Below are 17,531 nucleotides of genomic sequence, written 5' to 3'. Positions count from 1 at the left end.
AAAAAAAAAAGAATAAAAGCGACGTGCAGCCGCTGCAGCAGGCAGTCGGTGGCATGCACGAACGTATCTAGAACAAATCAGCTTTGTGCGATAAAAAACGCGGACCGGGCGGATTCCTGCTATACGGCAGCGGCCGCATCGAAAGGCGGAGTGAATCCTGCTATATTCTGACCAATGACTCGACGAAGCGACTCAGCATGTAGATACAACGGCTTAACGATACTAATTACTTTGATTTATGTTTGCATTGTTCATTGTAGCGACGAGAACGCCCTCTTTCGGTGCGGGTCTCGTTGGCGAGAAGAGGAGAGGTCTGTGTGTGCCGATGGTGGTCGTGGTGGGGGGGACTGAGTGATCGCGATCAGGCTGATGCGATAGTTTCCTCGAATTTTAGCCAAATTTGGTTCTAGTTTTCGAATATATTAGTGCATGGACTTTTAGGGTTAATAAATATTTTAAACATATATATTTTATTAAGTTGGCTTATAAGGAGCGGTCAACAATAATTGAAATTGTTGGCAATACTATGCTAGAAGATTTTAGGGTTAGTGATTGGTACTGACAATAAAGCAAATAGTCGATCGAAAAATTTTAGCAAATTATGTCAATTCATTGGTGTCAATGTTTTGTTCTTGAATCTTCTTGAAAATTTGCAAAGTTTCTAGGTACTTTTTTTCAATTAAAACATTTTCAATTTTTCAATGTAAAAAATACTTACTATTTTATACTAAATTCATTTATTACCCATCTCGTTTTGATGCGTCTTACATTATTATAGGAACGATATCGTCAACAAAATATTATTTAATTATTGGTTTGTTCGAATTTCTTAAATTTATTGCCAACTCGCTTCGTATGTGTATGCATAATTCTACAACCATTGATACTTTTTAACCTTCATAAAAAAATACCTTACAATCATAAAAAATTGTCCGTATTGAAGGAATTTTCCTTTCTAGACCCTAAACTGTTCTTAATGCCAATCTGGTTTTCGTAAGAACTCCAGCACTACCACTTGTCTACTGAAGCTGGTTAATGATATTAGAACAAATCAAGAAAATAAAAATATGACTTGTCTTAGCTTACTAGACTTTAGTAAAGCATTTGATACTCTAGACCATTCATTGCTCCTAGCAAAATTACAGTATTTTGGATTTTCAGACGGCTCTTTAGAATTGTTAAAAAAACCTTTTAAAAGATAGATCACATTGTGTTGTCATGAAACGATGAAGTTTAAAAAAAAATCTAGTTATATTCCTATGATTTCTGGGGTTCCTCAGGGATCTATTCTGGGGCCACTTTTATTTTCGTTATATGTGGCTGACATGGATAAGGAAGTACAGTTTTCTAAATTGCAGCAATATGCAGATGATTCTCAAATTTATTGCAAAAATTGATTGAAACGAGGAAGTTTAAAACAAAAATCTAGTTATATTCCTATGATTTCTGGGGTTCCTCAGGGATCTATTCTGAGGGCCACTTTTATTTTCGTTATATGTGGCTGACATGGATAAGGAAGTACAGTTTTCTAAATTGCAGCAATATGCAGATGATTCTCAAATTTATTGCAAAAATTGATTGAAACGAGGAAGTTTAAAACAAAAATCTAGTTATATTCCTATGATTTCTGGGGTTCCTCAGGGATCTATTCTGGGGCCACTTTTATTTTCGTTATATGTGGCTGACATGGATAAGGAAGTACAGTTTTCTAAATTGCAGCAATATGCAGATGATTCTCAAATTTATTGCAAAATAGATATTAATAATTTGGAACAATTTCAGTTAAATTTTAACCACGATCTGAATAAAATTAATAAATATGCTCTGGATCATAATTTGAAATTAAATGCCGATAAATCTTGTGTTATAGTATTTGGTAGTGATATAAACAAAATTACAAATACGGCTGGTAACATGAATATCCATATAGATAACGTTGTGATACCCATTGTTACAGAGACTAAAAATCTTGCAGTCTATTTTGATGCGAAGCTTTCTTTTCAGGCACATTAAACTAAAACTACTAAATTAAAGGCTGCTTATATACGTTTGAAGAATTTTTCATCGCTTAAGAAATATTATATACCATCAAAGACTAAGTATCAATTATGTGACACACTTATTTTATCTTTATTTGATTACGGCGATGTTGTTTATGGTACATCCATAAACGCTAGATTCTCTAGAAAAATCCAAATACTTCAAAACTCGTGTCTACGGTTTTCTTTTAACATTCCTTTTAGAGATCATATAACGCCACATCTTAAAAATGTATCTATTTTATCCATGACTAACAGACGACAATTTCATTTAATGACATTCATTTATCGAATTTTAACTACAGAGCAGCCTCCCTGTTTGTTCTCATTATTTCACTACGTTGACCATGCTCATTCGACTAGGCAAGTGCATTATTTTAAAATTCCTCAACACCGAACAGCTAACTTCCAAAAATCTTTCAGTTTCATAGCGCTACATTTATGGAATAATGTTTCTAATAACTTACAGATTATAATCATAATAATAATAGCTCCCGTATATAGCGTTTAACGTCTTGGGAGTAGCAAGGTACAGCTTGCTATACTAGAGCCGTTCGGTATACAAGGAAGGTAATGTGGTTAGCACTACGCTTCAACCGCCTATTATTACCTCAGGATTGTGAATCCCAAGTACTCATTTAAGGCTGAGTCGACTTAGGTACCCAAACTATTTTTATTTTAATAAAAATAGCAGGCTGATGAAATGCCGAGTGTGGGATTCGAACCCACTACCTTCAGATTGGTAGACGAGAGCCTGTACCTCTACGCCACCGAGCACTGTTTTACAAATTATAAAAACAAATTAAAAATCATTTACTAAATTCGTGAAAATTATAATATCTCTGACTGATTTGTGAGGTTCTTGTTCTTCTGATATGTACGTCATTGGTTGCTGTTCCGGATTTTACACTGTTTCGTTATGCCTCTCTGCTTATCTCCGCTAATCCCTGATAAAATTATATTTTATCTTTTTTTTTGTTTATTTATCTAATTTCTGTTTATTTTTGCACCACTCTGGCACTTTGTGTCTTTGTATTGGTTTTTTAATCGCGGTGCGATCCATTTAGACACACATTTATTAAGAATAGTAAAATTATTAATCTGTAAAACGTAATGGGGTCTAATAAAAAATTTGAATTTAAATTTGAATTTGAATTTAATGGCAACCTATTTGGTTACCCCAGATTATATCATAAATTTTTACTCAAAATCTACCAAGCCTGTCCATAAAGTCTGTCTAATAAGTCAGAGAAGATTTGGACAGACGCATACATAAATGGTAAGAACTATAATTTGTCTGTGAACAAAATTAAAATAACAGACAACTATCACTGTTACACAATTCATACCAAATAAACTTTTAGTCACGTGACTAGGCTTGGCCGGTAAAGCTTTGCCCAATTTTACATATTTTCTTTCAATCAAAATATTTTAGGAAATAAAAATAAATTAGTTATAAATATATAAACAGTTATTATTTAAATCAAGAAAAACTCACCTTTTTAGCAGCGATTAAAGCACATAAAAGGCTCGATAAAAGGCCATTACTACCGCTTTTCTGTTCAAAATATTCTAATAAGGTTGCGATACGACTGTTAAGCTATCTCGTACATTTCGCACTAAAAATGTTCTAAAAAGAACAATGTTCGACTGCAAGGTCTGCTAGTAAACATTTTCAAGGTTAAAGTATCACAACACTATTTATTTAAACCAAAAACTCGTAATACAAAATTAGAGGTCAAAACGAATGACAATGCCAGGAAATAAATAAATGCGGCAACTTGACATTTTTACAGCAGAGCTACCACCTGAATCCCCAGCGCGAAATTTAAATTCTAGTTAGTCAGCCCGGCGCCGAATATCTCCATGGTTGGCGACACTGAATTTAAAAATCGCGCCCTCGATTACGTAACTAAAAGTTTAATTGATATCAAATATATATACAGGGTGTTCCAAGAAACATGTGCCATCTCTGGTGGGGAGATTTCTCACCTAAAAATAAAATTTATTTTTCATGTCAACATGGGTCCGATTCTGCTTTGTTTCATAGCTACAGGGTGTTAAGGTCTTAATAATCATTTGATTTATTATAATTTTCTTCCAAGTACTTTTAGTGATTTTTAAGGGTAAAAGTTACTATACGTGCTACATATTTTAATGATAAAAGTGTGTCTACATATTCATCAGGCTCACGTGCGTCATCAGGCTTCACGTGCTTATGGGTTATCATTGGATTATTTTTCAAAAACATGTGCGCCACCAATTTTTTTCTTTTGACATCAAAATTGTGTACGCCGTTCATATCAAGAGATAACTTTTAATCGGCATTATATAACTGCTTATATACTATTTCGTTAATAAAGAGAAAAAAGAAATGTCTGTGGCGAACATGATTTTTTTAGAAAAATATTCCAGTGATAACCCATATGCACGTCCCTGATGAATATGTCGACACTTTTTTAGCTTTAAAATAATCACCACTAATAATCAGCCACATTTATAGTAACTTTTCCCATCAAAATTTCATTCGAAACGCTAAAAGCACTTGGAAGGAAACTATAATAAACCGAAAAAATATTAAGACTTTAACACCCTGTAGCTACAAAACAAAGCAAAATCGGACCTATATGTTGATATGAAAACAAAATCTTATTTTTAAGTGAGGAATCTCCCTACGAGAGATGGCACGTTTTTTAAAACACCTTGTATATATCGCAGGCATATCGAATAACTCGGCATTTTGCAAAAAGACTAGGCATATTATAAAACGAAAAAGATCTATACAGCAACATAGTTATAAATTACCGTTTTTAACTAATAGAAAAAATATTTGTTTAGTTCTTGATATATCCATACTTTTTCTGAGAAAAGATCACAACAAATTATTCCATAAAATTTCCTTAAAATATCTGGATTGATGTCGAAAAAATTACAAATTTTGCACCTTAATCTGCTACTAAACTACTTTTTCCAGCATAGCACGGAAAAAGAAGAAGAAAATAAAAGAGACATTCGAATGTGAAGATGAAGCCACTAGTACTGATCAGCAATGATAAATTGCCTGAATTGTTGAAGCAGCAATACGGTATGGAAACCATACTATATTTGTTTACATGAAACCTTAAAATTCTAAATGCATATAATTCTAGATAGAATTATAACAAGATTGTTTATAGCAATTTATTATAGCGAGATTGCTTCTTCCAAATAGTGTCACAATTTTGAACATTATATATATTTTTAAATATAATAATTGTTCTCAGTTGTCTTATATACTAATTACTCTGTATAACAAAAATAGTTACTAATAATTGACATTCATACTAATACTGCATTACAGGGTAACCTTCTTACAACCATAAAGGAAAAGAAACGCATTTACCCTTTTTAGCATTAGTCGTTAATGCAGAAAATAATAGTGTATGCATAATTCAAATTCATTGTGTTGAACATGCTTCTAGCATGATATTGAAGTGACTCACCAACAATTTATGGTTTCAATTCCACTCTACCTATAACCACGGTTGCAATGCAAAAAAAGATATTGAATAGTCAAGATAAAAATAGGCTTAAAAATAAAGTACTTGAGTTTTTATAATGTATCTAATAAGTGTAAACTAAAATTTTATATCTACCAGATCTTAGAGTAATTATTTTACTCCGATAATATAGAGGTAGTTATTTGGTTTAGAGGCACTATAGGTAACATTGCAGGAATGTTCATAACCGCAAATACCTATCTAACGTGTTGCGTATGGATAACATTGACTACTTTGAAGATTGTTATCAGATAGCCATCATCGACTTGGCAAATTCTTTATGTTTATAACGCTGTAATTAAGTTCATAAAATCTCTAAAACACTCAGTGTGTGGTGGTGTGTTATATGGGTACCTATTATAAGTCGTAAATATATTTATTTATGGCGCTAAATAATTCAATAATTTTAACTGATAAAATAAAATGTAATAAACTACAAATTGTGCAAAATCATATTTCGAGTCATATTATCGAGTGGAAATTTCAACATTGCATTTTTATTGCATATATTCATATAATCAATTAGACGGTGTAGAAACTACGCTTAAAAATTTCCCTAATATCATAGAGAAAGTCATGCCGTTTTCTGAAACAATGACGAAGAAGAATTATTATCTTTTTACCTTTAGAAATAGGGAATATCTTAATTAAATTGTAGTCTTTACCCGCACTTAATGATCCGATATGTAGAATGTTGTTTTGGTGTTTTCTGTTATATTGATCACAAACTTGGTAATACATGAAGGCTAAATATAATGGAATTATTCGAAAAACTGCAAGATTAAAGCCCCTAAAAATAAAGCTAGTATCTCAATTACATAATGAAAATCTCCAAAGACGAACTGCCCCTTTAAAGTAGAACCCAATAACCACCCAGTTCAATGCATTTCCTTGGTTTAACTGCTAAAACCCATAACACAAGAAAATGTTGACAGCAGAAGCAATGACCACTCAGCTAAATGCATTTCCTTGGTTTAATTGCTATAACTAATAATACAACAAAAAGTTGAAAGCAGAAGCCAATGGACACTCAGCTCAATGCAATCCCTTGATTTATAATGCTCTTTTATTACTACAGGTAGGTCCATTCTCTTGGAGTACAAATCAACGTTAACAGTAGGAATACAATAGTTAGTAGTTGGAGTACAATATCTAGTATATATTTTTTTATTAAAATAGGTAGAAGTGCAACTTGTAAAATTAGAGAAAATATTAAGTTGCTGTGAAATAATTATATTTAAGTTAGCTTAAGTAAGAATCAACAATTGTGGTGATATCTATATCTAACAAGAGAAGGAGCAACAAGGACGTCATGGCACTTCACAGGATTATATCAAATGACTTAATCACCATTAAATCTTGGTGCGATTTGAACCTCCTGAGTCTCAACATTTCTAAAACTAAAGTTTTGTCGTATAAAAACTCACTGCAGCTTTTTGTATTTAACAACACCACTATTGACGTCGTAAAATCTGTTAAATTCTTAGGGCTTGTTGTAGACAATTCTCTGAAATGGGACAACATATCGACGCTTTGTCGAAAAAAATTAAGCTCTGCCTGTTTTGCATTAAGATCTGTTTCTCAGGAACTCAACTTGTCAGTGGCTTGAACTGTTTATTATGCACTTTTTGAGTCGCACTTCAGATATGCCCTTCCATTCTGGGGTACGTGTTGTGCGACTCAATTTGACCGCACTTTCAAGCTCCAGAGGAGAGCTGTTTCATATTCACTGCGGGACTAAACAGCAGAACTCATTGCCAGAACTTTTAAAAAAAAATTAAAATATTAACTCTTTTTTCCTTATTTATATTTGAATCCGTTTGCCTAAAACGTAAGCATGTATCAGCTTCTCAAGAAAGGCCATCTTACACTTATCCACTCAGGAACGCGGAGCAAGATTTTTATCTACCTACCCCACGCTCAGAGTTAGTTAAAAGTTCAATATTATACAATTCGAAAATAATCACCTGCTATTTGAAACCAAATCCATAACATCATTTTCTTCATTTCGCAAAGCATTGAAATCTTATTTACTAGACAAGACTTTCTACGCCGTAAATGACTTATATTTTGATAATCGAATTTGATCTTGTAAACACTGGTTTAATATTTGCTATTACTATATTTACTCTAAACTTACTAAATATTTTTGAATTCTTGTTTTTTATTTTTTTATTATTTGACATTGTAAACATTTATAAATATTTATTTTAAACAATAAGACTGACAATGTAATTAGTATACACATGTTTTGTATTCTCTTTTGTTTGTTTACTTTACCTTTGTCTACAAATTGTAAAATTTTTTGACAATAAAGGCATTTATTTATTTATTTATTTTATTTATTCTGACTCAAATAATGCTGTTACAACTACTAACTTATATTTTTCAACTCCACATCACTTCACGAAAATCTGATAGCAGTGCAGTACCTAAAAAAGGGCCCGTACCGTTCAGTCCCAGTTACTCAATATCTCAAGACCTGGCCAACGCCGTATCAGATGGTCGTTAATGAACGCGGTACCTGCTGCTCCCGAGCAGTGTGGCCAGATTGGGCGATTTGTCGCAATTTGGGCTACTTTTTTCAAAATTTGGCGACCATTTTTTAGCAAAAATCGCAAGTCGCAAATTGGGCGATTTCCAAAATCAATTGTGCGACTAAGCGAAATCAAAAATGTCGGCTGATCATTATCTGTCCGAATCGTAATATCGTAAAGTGTATATTAATAGGCCATTACAACTCAAAAGAAGAAGAAGTTTAGTTTCTCCCAATATCTCTGGTTTCTCCGCACCCTGTTCTGACACTAAACTGGCGCTGCGTTCAGGGCGTTCCTAAAGTCCCTAGATATATAAAGTACCGCAATTACCGCCATATTGGCGCCAAAACTAGCGGCAAATTTAAAAAGGAGGCCAACATTTCGCTGTTTCGGCTTTTTAAGCAGCTGGTCGGTCCGGCGCCAATATGGCCGACCAACATTGACAGGCAAGCCGTAAAATAAAATATTTATTAATTGTAATAGAATTACGTTTATTATCTACAGTTTACCTTCATTTTAACGTAATATCAGGTGGTATATTAATATTCAATTTCATAAATTTAATTTTTTAGGCCTATATATGTTAAGAGGTTATAAACGAATGGTTTCCGTACAAGTGTTTTTCATTTGTATTAGCATTTATTTTATGTTACCTTTTAGCGCAAAGTACGCCAACAGAAGTAAGTTAATAGGTAAGAAGAAATAAAGTTGGAATAACATTTAGAATTTTAGTACTTAATTCAGTCGAAACAATTGGAAAAACTTTGTTTGTTGATGAGAACGGGATACCTATACCATAAGTAAACTTTCCCTATTATACCAGTTATGCTGTAGTTAGTTTTGACAAATAAGCATGATTTAACGAAAGTCTTTGGAACTATGAATAAGCTACAAACTTAAATTTGAAGGCCGGCTTTTATACGAGAAAATTTTGAACCATGGTTGAAACAAATAAATGTAATAATTAAATTGATATGATACATACCTGCTATTTTTGAAATATATTAATATATTGATAGAAAGTTGTTTTAATTGGTATTACTTCAGGTAGTTTTGGCATTTTAGGTATGTAATTGTGCACTTAATTTATGCATAATTCAAATTCATTGTGTTGAACATGCTTCTAGCATGATATTGAAGTGACTCACCAACAATTTATGGTTTCAATTCCACTCTACCTATAACCACGGTTGCAATGCAAAAAAAGATATTGAATAGTCAAGATAAAAATAGGCTTAAAAATAAAGTACCTGAGTTTTTATAATGTGTCTACTAAGTGTAAACTAAAATTTTATATCTACCAGATCTTAGAGTAATTATTTTACTCCGATAATATAGAGGTAGTTATTTGGTTTAGAGGCACTATAGGTAACATTTGCAGGAATGTTCATAACCGCAAATACCTATCTAACGTGTTGCGTATGGATAACATTGACTACTTTGAAGATTGTTATCAGATAGCCATCATCGACTTTGCAAATTCTTTATGTTTATAACCCTGTAATTAAGTTCATAAAATCTCTAAAACACTCAGTATGTGGTGGTGTGTTATATGGGTACCTATTATAAGTCGTAAATATATTTATTTATGGCGCTAAATAATTCAATAATTTTAACTGATAAAATAAAGTGTAATAAACTACAAATTGTGCAAAATCATATTTCGAGTCATATTATCGAGTGGAAATTTCAACATTGCATTTTTATTGCATATAATCAATTAGACGGTGTAGAAACTACGCTTAAAAATTTCCCTAATATCATAGAGAGAGCCATGCCGTTATCTGAAACAATGACGAAGAAGAATTATTGTCTTTTTACCTTTAGAAATAGGGAATATCTTAATTAAATTGTAGTCTTTACCCGAACTTAATGATCCGATATGTAGAGTGTTGTTTTGGTGTTTCCTGTTATATTGATCACAAACTTGGTAATACATCAAGGCTAAATATAATGGAATTATTCGAAAAACTGCAAGATTAAAGCCCCTAAAAATAAAGCTAGTATCTCAGTTACATAATGAAAATCTCCAAAGACGAACTGCCCCTTGAAAGTAGAACCCAATAACAACCCAGTTCAATGTATTTCCTTGGTTTAACTGCTAAAACCCATAACACAAGAAAATGTTGACAGCAGAAGCAATGACCACTCAGCTAAATGCATTTCCTTGGTTTAATTGCTATAGCTAATAATACAAGAAAATGTTGAAAGCAGAAGCCAATGGATACTCAGCTCAATGCAGTTGCTTGGTTTATAATGCTCTTTTATTACTACAGGTAGGTCCACTCTGTTGGAGTACAAATCAACGTTAACAGTAGGAGTACAATAGTTAGTAGTTGGAATACAATATCTAGTATATATTTTTCTTATTAAAACAGGTAGAAGTGCAACTTGTAAAATTAGAGAAAATATTGAGTTGCTGTGAAATAATTATATTTCAATGGTCAATATTTGATACAAGAATATCACTAAGTTAGCTTAAGTAAGAATCAATAATTGTGGTGATATCTATAACACAAAACAAACACCACCATTGACGTCGTAAAATCTGTAAAATTCTTAGGGCTTGTTGTAGACAATTCTCTGAAATGGGACATGCGTATCGACGCTTTGTTGAAAAAAATTAAGATCAGCCTGTTTTGCATTAAGATCTGTTTCTAAGGAGCTTAACTTGTCAGTGGCTAGAACTGTTTGTTATGCATTTTTTGAGTGGCACCTCAGATATGCCCTTCCATTCTGGGATACGTGTGGTACGGCTCAATTTGACCTCATTTTTAAGCTCCAGAAGAGAGCTGTTCGATATTCACTGGGACTAATCAGCAGAACTCACTGCCAATACTTTTTTAAAAAATTGAAAATATTAACTCTTCCTTCCTTATTTATATTTGAATCCGTTTGCCTAAAACGTAAGCATGTATCAGCTTCTCAAGAAAGGCCATCTTACACTTATCCACTCAGGAACGCGGAGCAAGATCTTCATCTACCTACCCCACGCTCAGAGTTAGTTAAAAGTTCAATATTATACAATTCGAAAATAATGCACAATCACCTGCCATTTGAAATCAAATCCATAACATCATTTTCTTCATTTCGCAAAGCATTGAAATCTTATTTACTAGATAAGACTTTCTACGCCGTAAATGACTTATATTTTGATAATCCAATTTGATCTTCTACTTACTAAATATTTTTAATTTTTGTTTTTTTATTATTTGACATTGTAAACATTTATAAATATTTATTTTAAACAACAAGACTGACAATGTAATTTGTATACACATGTTTTGTATTCTCTTTTGTTTGTTTACTTTACCTTTGTCTACAAATTGACAACAAAATTTTTGACAATAAAGGCATTTATTTATTTATTTATTTATTTTATTTATTCTAACTCAAATAATGCTGCTACAACTACTAACTTATATTTTTCAACTCCACATCACTTCACGAAAATCTGATAGCAGTGCAGTACCTAAAAAAGGGCCCGTACCGTCCAGTCCCAGTTACTCAATATCTCAAGACCCGGCCAACGCCGTATCAGATGGTCGTTAATGAACGCGGTACCTGCTGCTCCCGAGAGCGCGGAGCAGCGGGACTTTCTCAGAGCTCGATTCCGATCTTTCGCCAATTTATAGAATCGGCAGCGGCCGGAATCCATGTCCGCGGCTGCCTTAACCCGACTCGGACATGGACAATTTGTTGATAATATCAAGGGAGACGAGCATGAGACGGCGCTTTTTGTCCGGGGGAACGGTAATTCACTAAACCGACTCATTACCAAGATCTGTCGAACGGTCTAATTAAAATTTACGTTGCCATTAAAACCGCAAAGTGTTGTTTTTGGGTGAGACGGGATGTTTCAAAGAGTCTGCTTCCATTAATTGTACCCAGAACAAAATCTATGATCTATCTTGAATGTGTAGATAGATTTGAAGAAATTTAATATTGATTTGCAAGGCATAATTTTTATTTGATATTGCTAGAGACAAAACTGTAATTGCTCAAATAATTACTTACTTACTTACAAAAGTAAATTTCTGAAGCAAAGCTGTACCAGTGCTTAGTACACTCCATGGTTTATGCCTAAATCGTCCACGGGGTTCTTTAAAATAATAAATACGACACTGATATTGTCTTCATTTTATATCGTCTATCTCTATATTTTTATATAGCTACGGTAATCACAAAATATTTTCCGATGCACGTCATCATACAGAAATTGATACGAAAGCCTATAAACCTGACTAAATGAAATTTTGGCAAAAATGTTTAAATGTGTTGTATAATTTAAAATACCAAGCAGCTCTTTATTTTACTTTATAGGGTAAATGATTGTAAGATATTTTATTTGGGTTAAAAGTGCAAAATTTAGTTTAAACCGAATTTTATTGTCGCTATGACCATTGCGCCGTGTCCAGCAACGTTGTCGCTTATTATTTGATATTTATCATGTCAGTCATTATTTTGTACAATATCGTGTTGTTGAATTTTTGTGAGTAATTCTCGTTTTTTTGCTTATTTTCATTTCTTTTTTAAATTGTACTTTTAAGCGCAAACAGTTCTTTTAAGAATTAAATTTCTGAGTTTCTATATTGAAATTGTGTCTTGCAATTGTGTCTTGAAGCATTTAAACAATCGAAGCAAAGAGCTTGTAGCTTCCCTGATAACTATTTCGAACGAGAACGTGACAATAAAGATGCTTTAGGTATTACCCTTGACTGCAGTCAGAGAAGTAAGTTTGATTGGTAAGCACATTATACCTGAAAGTGGTATAAGTTATTTCTACGATAGTTTTTAGTAAATCCTGTGATTAATAGTTTGAGCATTAATGACACCCTTTTACTTGTTATTACCACTTGTGGTGTTCTAAATTGTACATCAATAAATAAATAATAAATAAATAACCCTAATACTGCTTAGAATAATCTTCATAATGGACTAGTTTTTGCCAAGTAATAAGTAAAATAAGCTATAAAAAAGAAATAAATCAATTGATTACTAAAATATTAATTATTAAATTAAAAATAAGTCCTAAAAATATTTAAAAAATTATATAATAAATATATTGTTTCCCAATTTTACGTTAAGGTTCGTCCCATAAATCCATCACAATCTGGCAGCGCTGTTGCCATCCCTTGTCACTCAAAGTTGATCACGTGCATCGCAAATTGTTTTGCGATTGCCTTTCCTATTAAAAAGTTCACGTTTGATAAAAATTTACTAGTCGTATAATACAGAAGAAATACATATTTAAATTAAACGAACCTCTAATAGGTAATGTTTTATTACTTTTGTTTATCAAGTGTGCCAGTCTTTAAGTCATATACACTACCTACCCATGTATTAAAATCATCAAATATTCACTCTATGTCCGCGGCTATTACAAATGCGCTTCACGAAACTAAATTATACATAAGTAAGACATTATACGGTTCTTGGACGTGCGCCTTTTTAACTTTGGCGCCAGTCCGTCAGACGGCGTTACGTGTCGGCGACACATGCGCGTGGGTGGTTGCCGGCCCCGTTGAATATTAATTGGCAGTTGCATTTGCCACCTGCACGAACATGCATCACAACGTTTTATGGATGCGATTGATTTATTGGCCGCCAGTCTTCGGGAGGTAGACGAAGGGCTCGGAAATGGAAGAAAAAATGGTCGTGTTTGAATCAGATTATTTATTTGTCTGATGAAAATTTATTATACAGGGTTGTTCACCACATACGACACGGAGTATTGTAGCTAAACGATTAGATTTTTAGAAATTGTAAGTTTTGGGTTCCTTAAAGGAATATTAGAGCTACACTTTAAAAATATTTTTACAAGATACAGAGTGTTCCAAATAAATAAAAAATATCAAAGTTGTATTTTTTTTAAATGGAACACCCTGTATATTATTGTATTTTTAGTTTCTACGATTAAAATAAAGGTAAATTTGATTAAGGTTTATTATACTTAAACCTTACCGTTTTTGAAATATTTTCAATTTTGTAAAATTGCAATATAAATTTTAAGGCTTCATTTCTCCGAGGGCATCAAAGTTTTTAATACTAAATATTTACTGAAGTTTATTTATTGATCAGTTATTGTGTTGCAATAATAAAAATTATACTACCCTATACAGAGTGTCTAAACATTTATTTTAAATAATTACTAGCTTTAAACGGCAATAACTTGTTTAATTTAAATGGAATACCCTGTATATTTTATGAGAATCAGATGCACAAATCAAAATGTATTATACCACTTTTTACCTATCCCTTCAAGTTTTCGTAGAAAATGCATTTTCTTATAATTTAGACCTCATTTATCAATATACCTATGGAATATTGACATTTTAGATTGTTTTTAAAACAACAAATATACAAAATGTACAGGCTAGTAATATTATCGTTTTTAGTAAAACGATGATATTACTAGCCCATTTGTATGCAAAAAGAAAACTGGTTAAATCTTTATAGAAGAGTATACCATTAATTAAATATACCACCAGGCATTTCCGCCGAAATACTAATTAATTGTGTTCGTTAATAAATTATTCTAAATAAATGTGGATTTGAATCAGAAATCGATAATATAATAAGTTATGAAAATGAACGTCTCTGTTGTTATAAATAAGCATTTGTTAAAAAATGAAAATCATTTAATTGAAAAATGAAATATCATTTTTAAGGTTAAGTTTTTTAGTATTTGGGGCAATTATTATTAATCAACGTAAACAGTCAATTAATGTAGTTTAAATACTGGAATCATATTAATTGGTCCTCTTTAACAAATATTTAAACAGTTTTTTTTATTTTTTAATGAAATAAACGAACTATATTGACAATATTAGTACCTGTACTCTTTAAAAATTTGGTACATCTGTAAAAATAATCTAAAATGTCAGTATTCCATGGGTATATTGATAAATGAGTTCTAAATTACAAGAAAATGCATTTTCTACGGAAGCTGGAAGAGATAGGTAAAAAATGGTATAATACAATTTGATAGACAATTAAACTGTGCATCTGATTCTTATAAAATATACAGGGTGTTCCATTTAAATTAAACAAATCATTGCCGTTTAAAGCCAATAATTATTTAAAATAAATATTTAGACACTCTGTATAAGGTAGTAAAATGTTTATTATTGCAACACAATAACTGATCAATAAATAAACTTCAGTAAATATTTAGTATTAAAAACTTTGATACCCTCGGAGAAATGAAGCCTTAAAATTTATACTGCAATTTCACAGAATTGATCTTTATTTTAATCTTAGAAACTAAAAATGTAATAATATACAGGGTGTTCCATTTAAAAAAATACAACTTTGATATTTTTTATTTATTTGGGACACTCTGTAACTTGTAAAAATATTTTTAAATTGCAGCTCTAATAGTCCTTCAACGAACCTAAAATTTACAATTTGTAAAAATCTAATCGTTTAGCTACAATATTCCGTGTCGTATGTGGTGAACAACCCTGTATTTGTTCTGTATATTCATCGTCACCATATACAGCTTTAGTCTATCCTTAACACAGTTGAGTGAGTTGATACGACACTATAAAAAAATGTTTTTTTTTTTAAACCCCAAATCATAGACAGAATACACACAATGATAACAACAATACTCAATACATACACCTGTCAATTCCATACATACGAGGCGTTTCGGAAAAAATAAGAAAGATAGGAAAACAAAATAACATATGAACATCCTTCAAAACACAAAATATACTTAGATCCATTTTAACATTCACTAAACCAATGAATACTGGACAACAAACAAAAAATGTAATATACAAGATACCATGTGAATGTGATAAATTTTATATTGGTGAAACATCTAGACCCTTAAATGTTCGAATTAAAAAACATAAAGATTATTTAAAAAAGGGCGGTTTTCACAAATCTAAGATTTGTCAGCATTCATGGGACGCAGGGCACAGAGTAGATTTTAACAACGCAAAAATAATGATGAAAGAAGCGATAGCCTCTAAAAGAAATATTAAAAAGGCTTTTTTAATACAATCTAATACAAATAAAAGTATTGCTCATAATGTATGGCAATCGCTTCTTTTTGATTTTACAGAACATAACATAAATAAACATAACATACGTAAAAATTAAAAACAAATTAAAAAATAATTTACGCAGAAAGTTTGAAGCTTTTTGGTTTTGCCTTATTAAGTAATTCTTATCAGGTAGTTAATTGTTAATTTTGAAGTTTAACTTGATATAATGCCATTTTAACAGAACGTCAACGGTTTTTATAGACGTATCTGTTTAAAAAAAACTAAAGTGTTCTCGAATAGTTGCATTTAGATATTTTAAATAGTTTTTTTCTCTGTTCTTTGTATTTTTTTGCTTTTTTTTGTCTGTTAGAAAAATTTGTTTATTAGTCTCAGTTGGATTAATGCAACAGTGTTTTCAAAAGATAACTATTCTATTTTGTAGATTCTTACAGTGGCGAGATACTTATGGAACTTTTTTTAGACATGAATCCGCTACAGAGGTATAGACAGGTCTTCTGTCTTATTCACCCCACCTCAACTTTCAACAACTAATTTCTCATTATTACTCCAAGAACACCTAAAGTTTCTCCGGACGTATCTATAGATACATGCTATATTTTTATGTTTTTGAATTTATTTTTTATATAGCAGAACAGAAACAACTTAAATCTTTTTATATATGACAAAGTCTTTAAAAACACTTTTTTTAATCTGATGTTATTATCTAATACATTATTTTCTACTATCTAAACTAAACGATCTAATACTACTGACATAAATATCAATTATATTTATGTCAATTCAACAAGTCATATATTTGTACTTGTATTTAATAGAAAAATATATTTTTAAGATAATAACAGGAATGAATTTCTAGAATAAAAGAAAAACCAAAACTGCTAAATGATGCAATTGTTACACTTGCTTATAAGAAATTTATTATACTTAAGAAAATAATAATAAAAACATAGAAAAAAATACGATGCCGAGGCTACTCTTAATGCAGACATTAGTCACTCGCGCACCAATCCTATTAAAATACTTTTATTACAACGAACAATTTCCTATTGGATGTACTCACGTCTCAATTTATATATAGTTCGCTTCATTCTCGTACATACCCATTATAATTAGATAAGATTCAGATTTATTATTTCCTTTTGCCGATCATCCGCGCTTTTCTCCACAGGATAACGCTATAATTCAACTTGAAAGATAAAACAACACGTATCTGAAGTATGCGCATTCATTCGATGGAGAAGGATTAAATAAGTGGCCGTGAAAAAATACTAATAAAAAGGAAATATACATCAATGGTCAATTAATAAAACAAAAATATGTATATTTTAAAAAGAAAATCTAGGAACTAGTGGGGTTGCAGTCGGAAGGGTTTGACATAGAATTAATACACTTTGA

General features: G+C 31.5%; 1 protein-coding gene and 1 long non-coding RNA gene across 2 annotated transcripts in view; one reads left to right on the top strand and one right to left on the bottom strand.

The window, feature by feature from the left end:
* The window catches only part of LOC115884624 (protein tiptop), a 166,461-nt gene that overhangs the window by 25,652 nt on the left and 123,278 nt on the right, over positions 1-17,531 (bottom strand). The gene's annotated exons all lie outside the window — the stretch shown is intronic.
* On the top strand, positions 8,120-9,097 carry LOC115884628. Its single transcript, XR_004050583.1, has 3 exons — positions 8,120-8,636; positions 8,688-8,795; positions 8,848-9,097. It is a non-coding gene; the product is annotated as an uncharacterized LOC115884628 (long non-coding RNA).

This window comes from Sitophilus oryzae, unplaced genomic scaffold, assembly GCF_002938485.1.
Source record: "Sitophilus oryzae breed Bouriz unplaced genomic scaffold, Soryzae_2.0 scaffold_306_pilon_pilon, whole genome shotgun sequence".
NCBI classification, from domain to species: domain Eukaryota; kingdom Metazoa; phylum Arthropoda; class Insecta; order Coleoptera; family Curculionidae; genus Sitophilus; species Sitophilus oryzae.
Note: the sequence above shows the minus strand (reverse complement) of the source record. Positions and strands in the feature narration are given on the sequence as shown.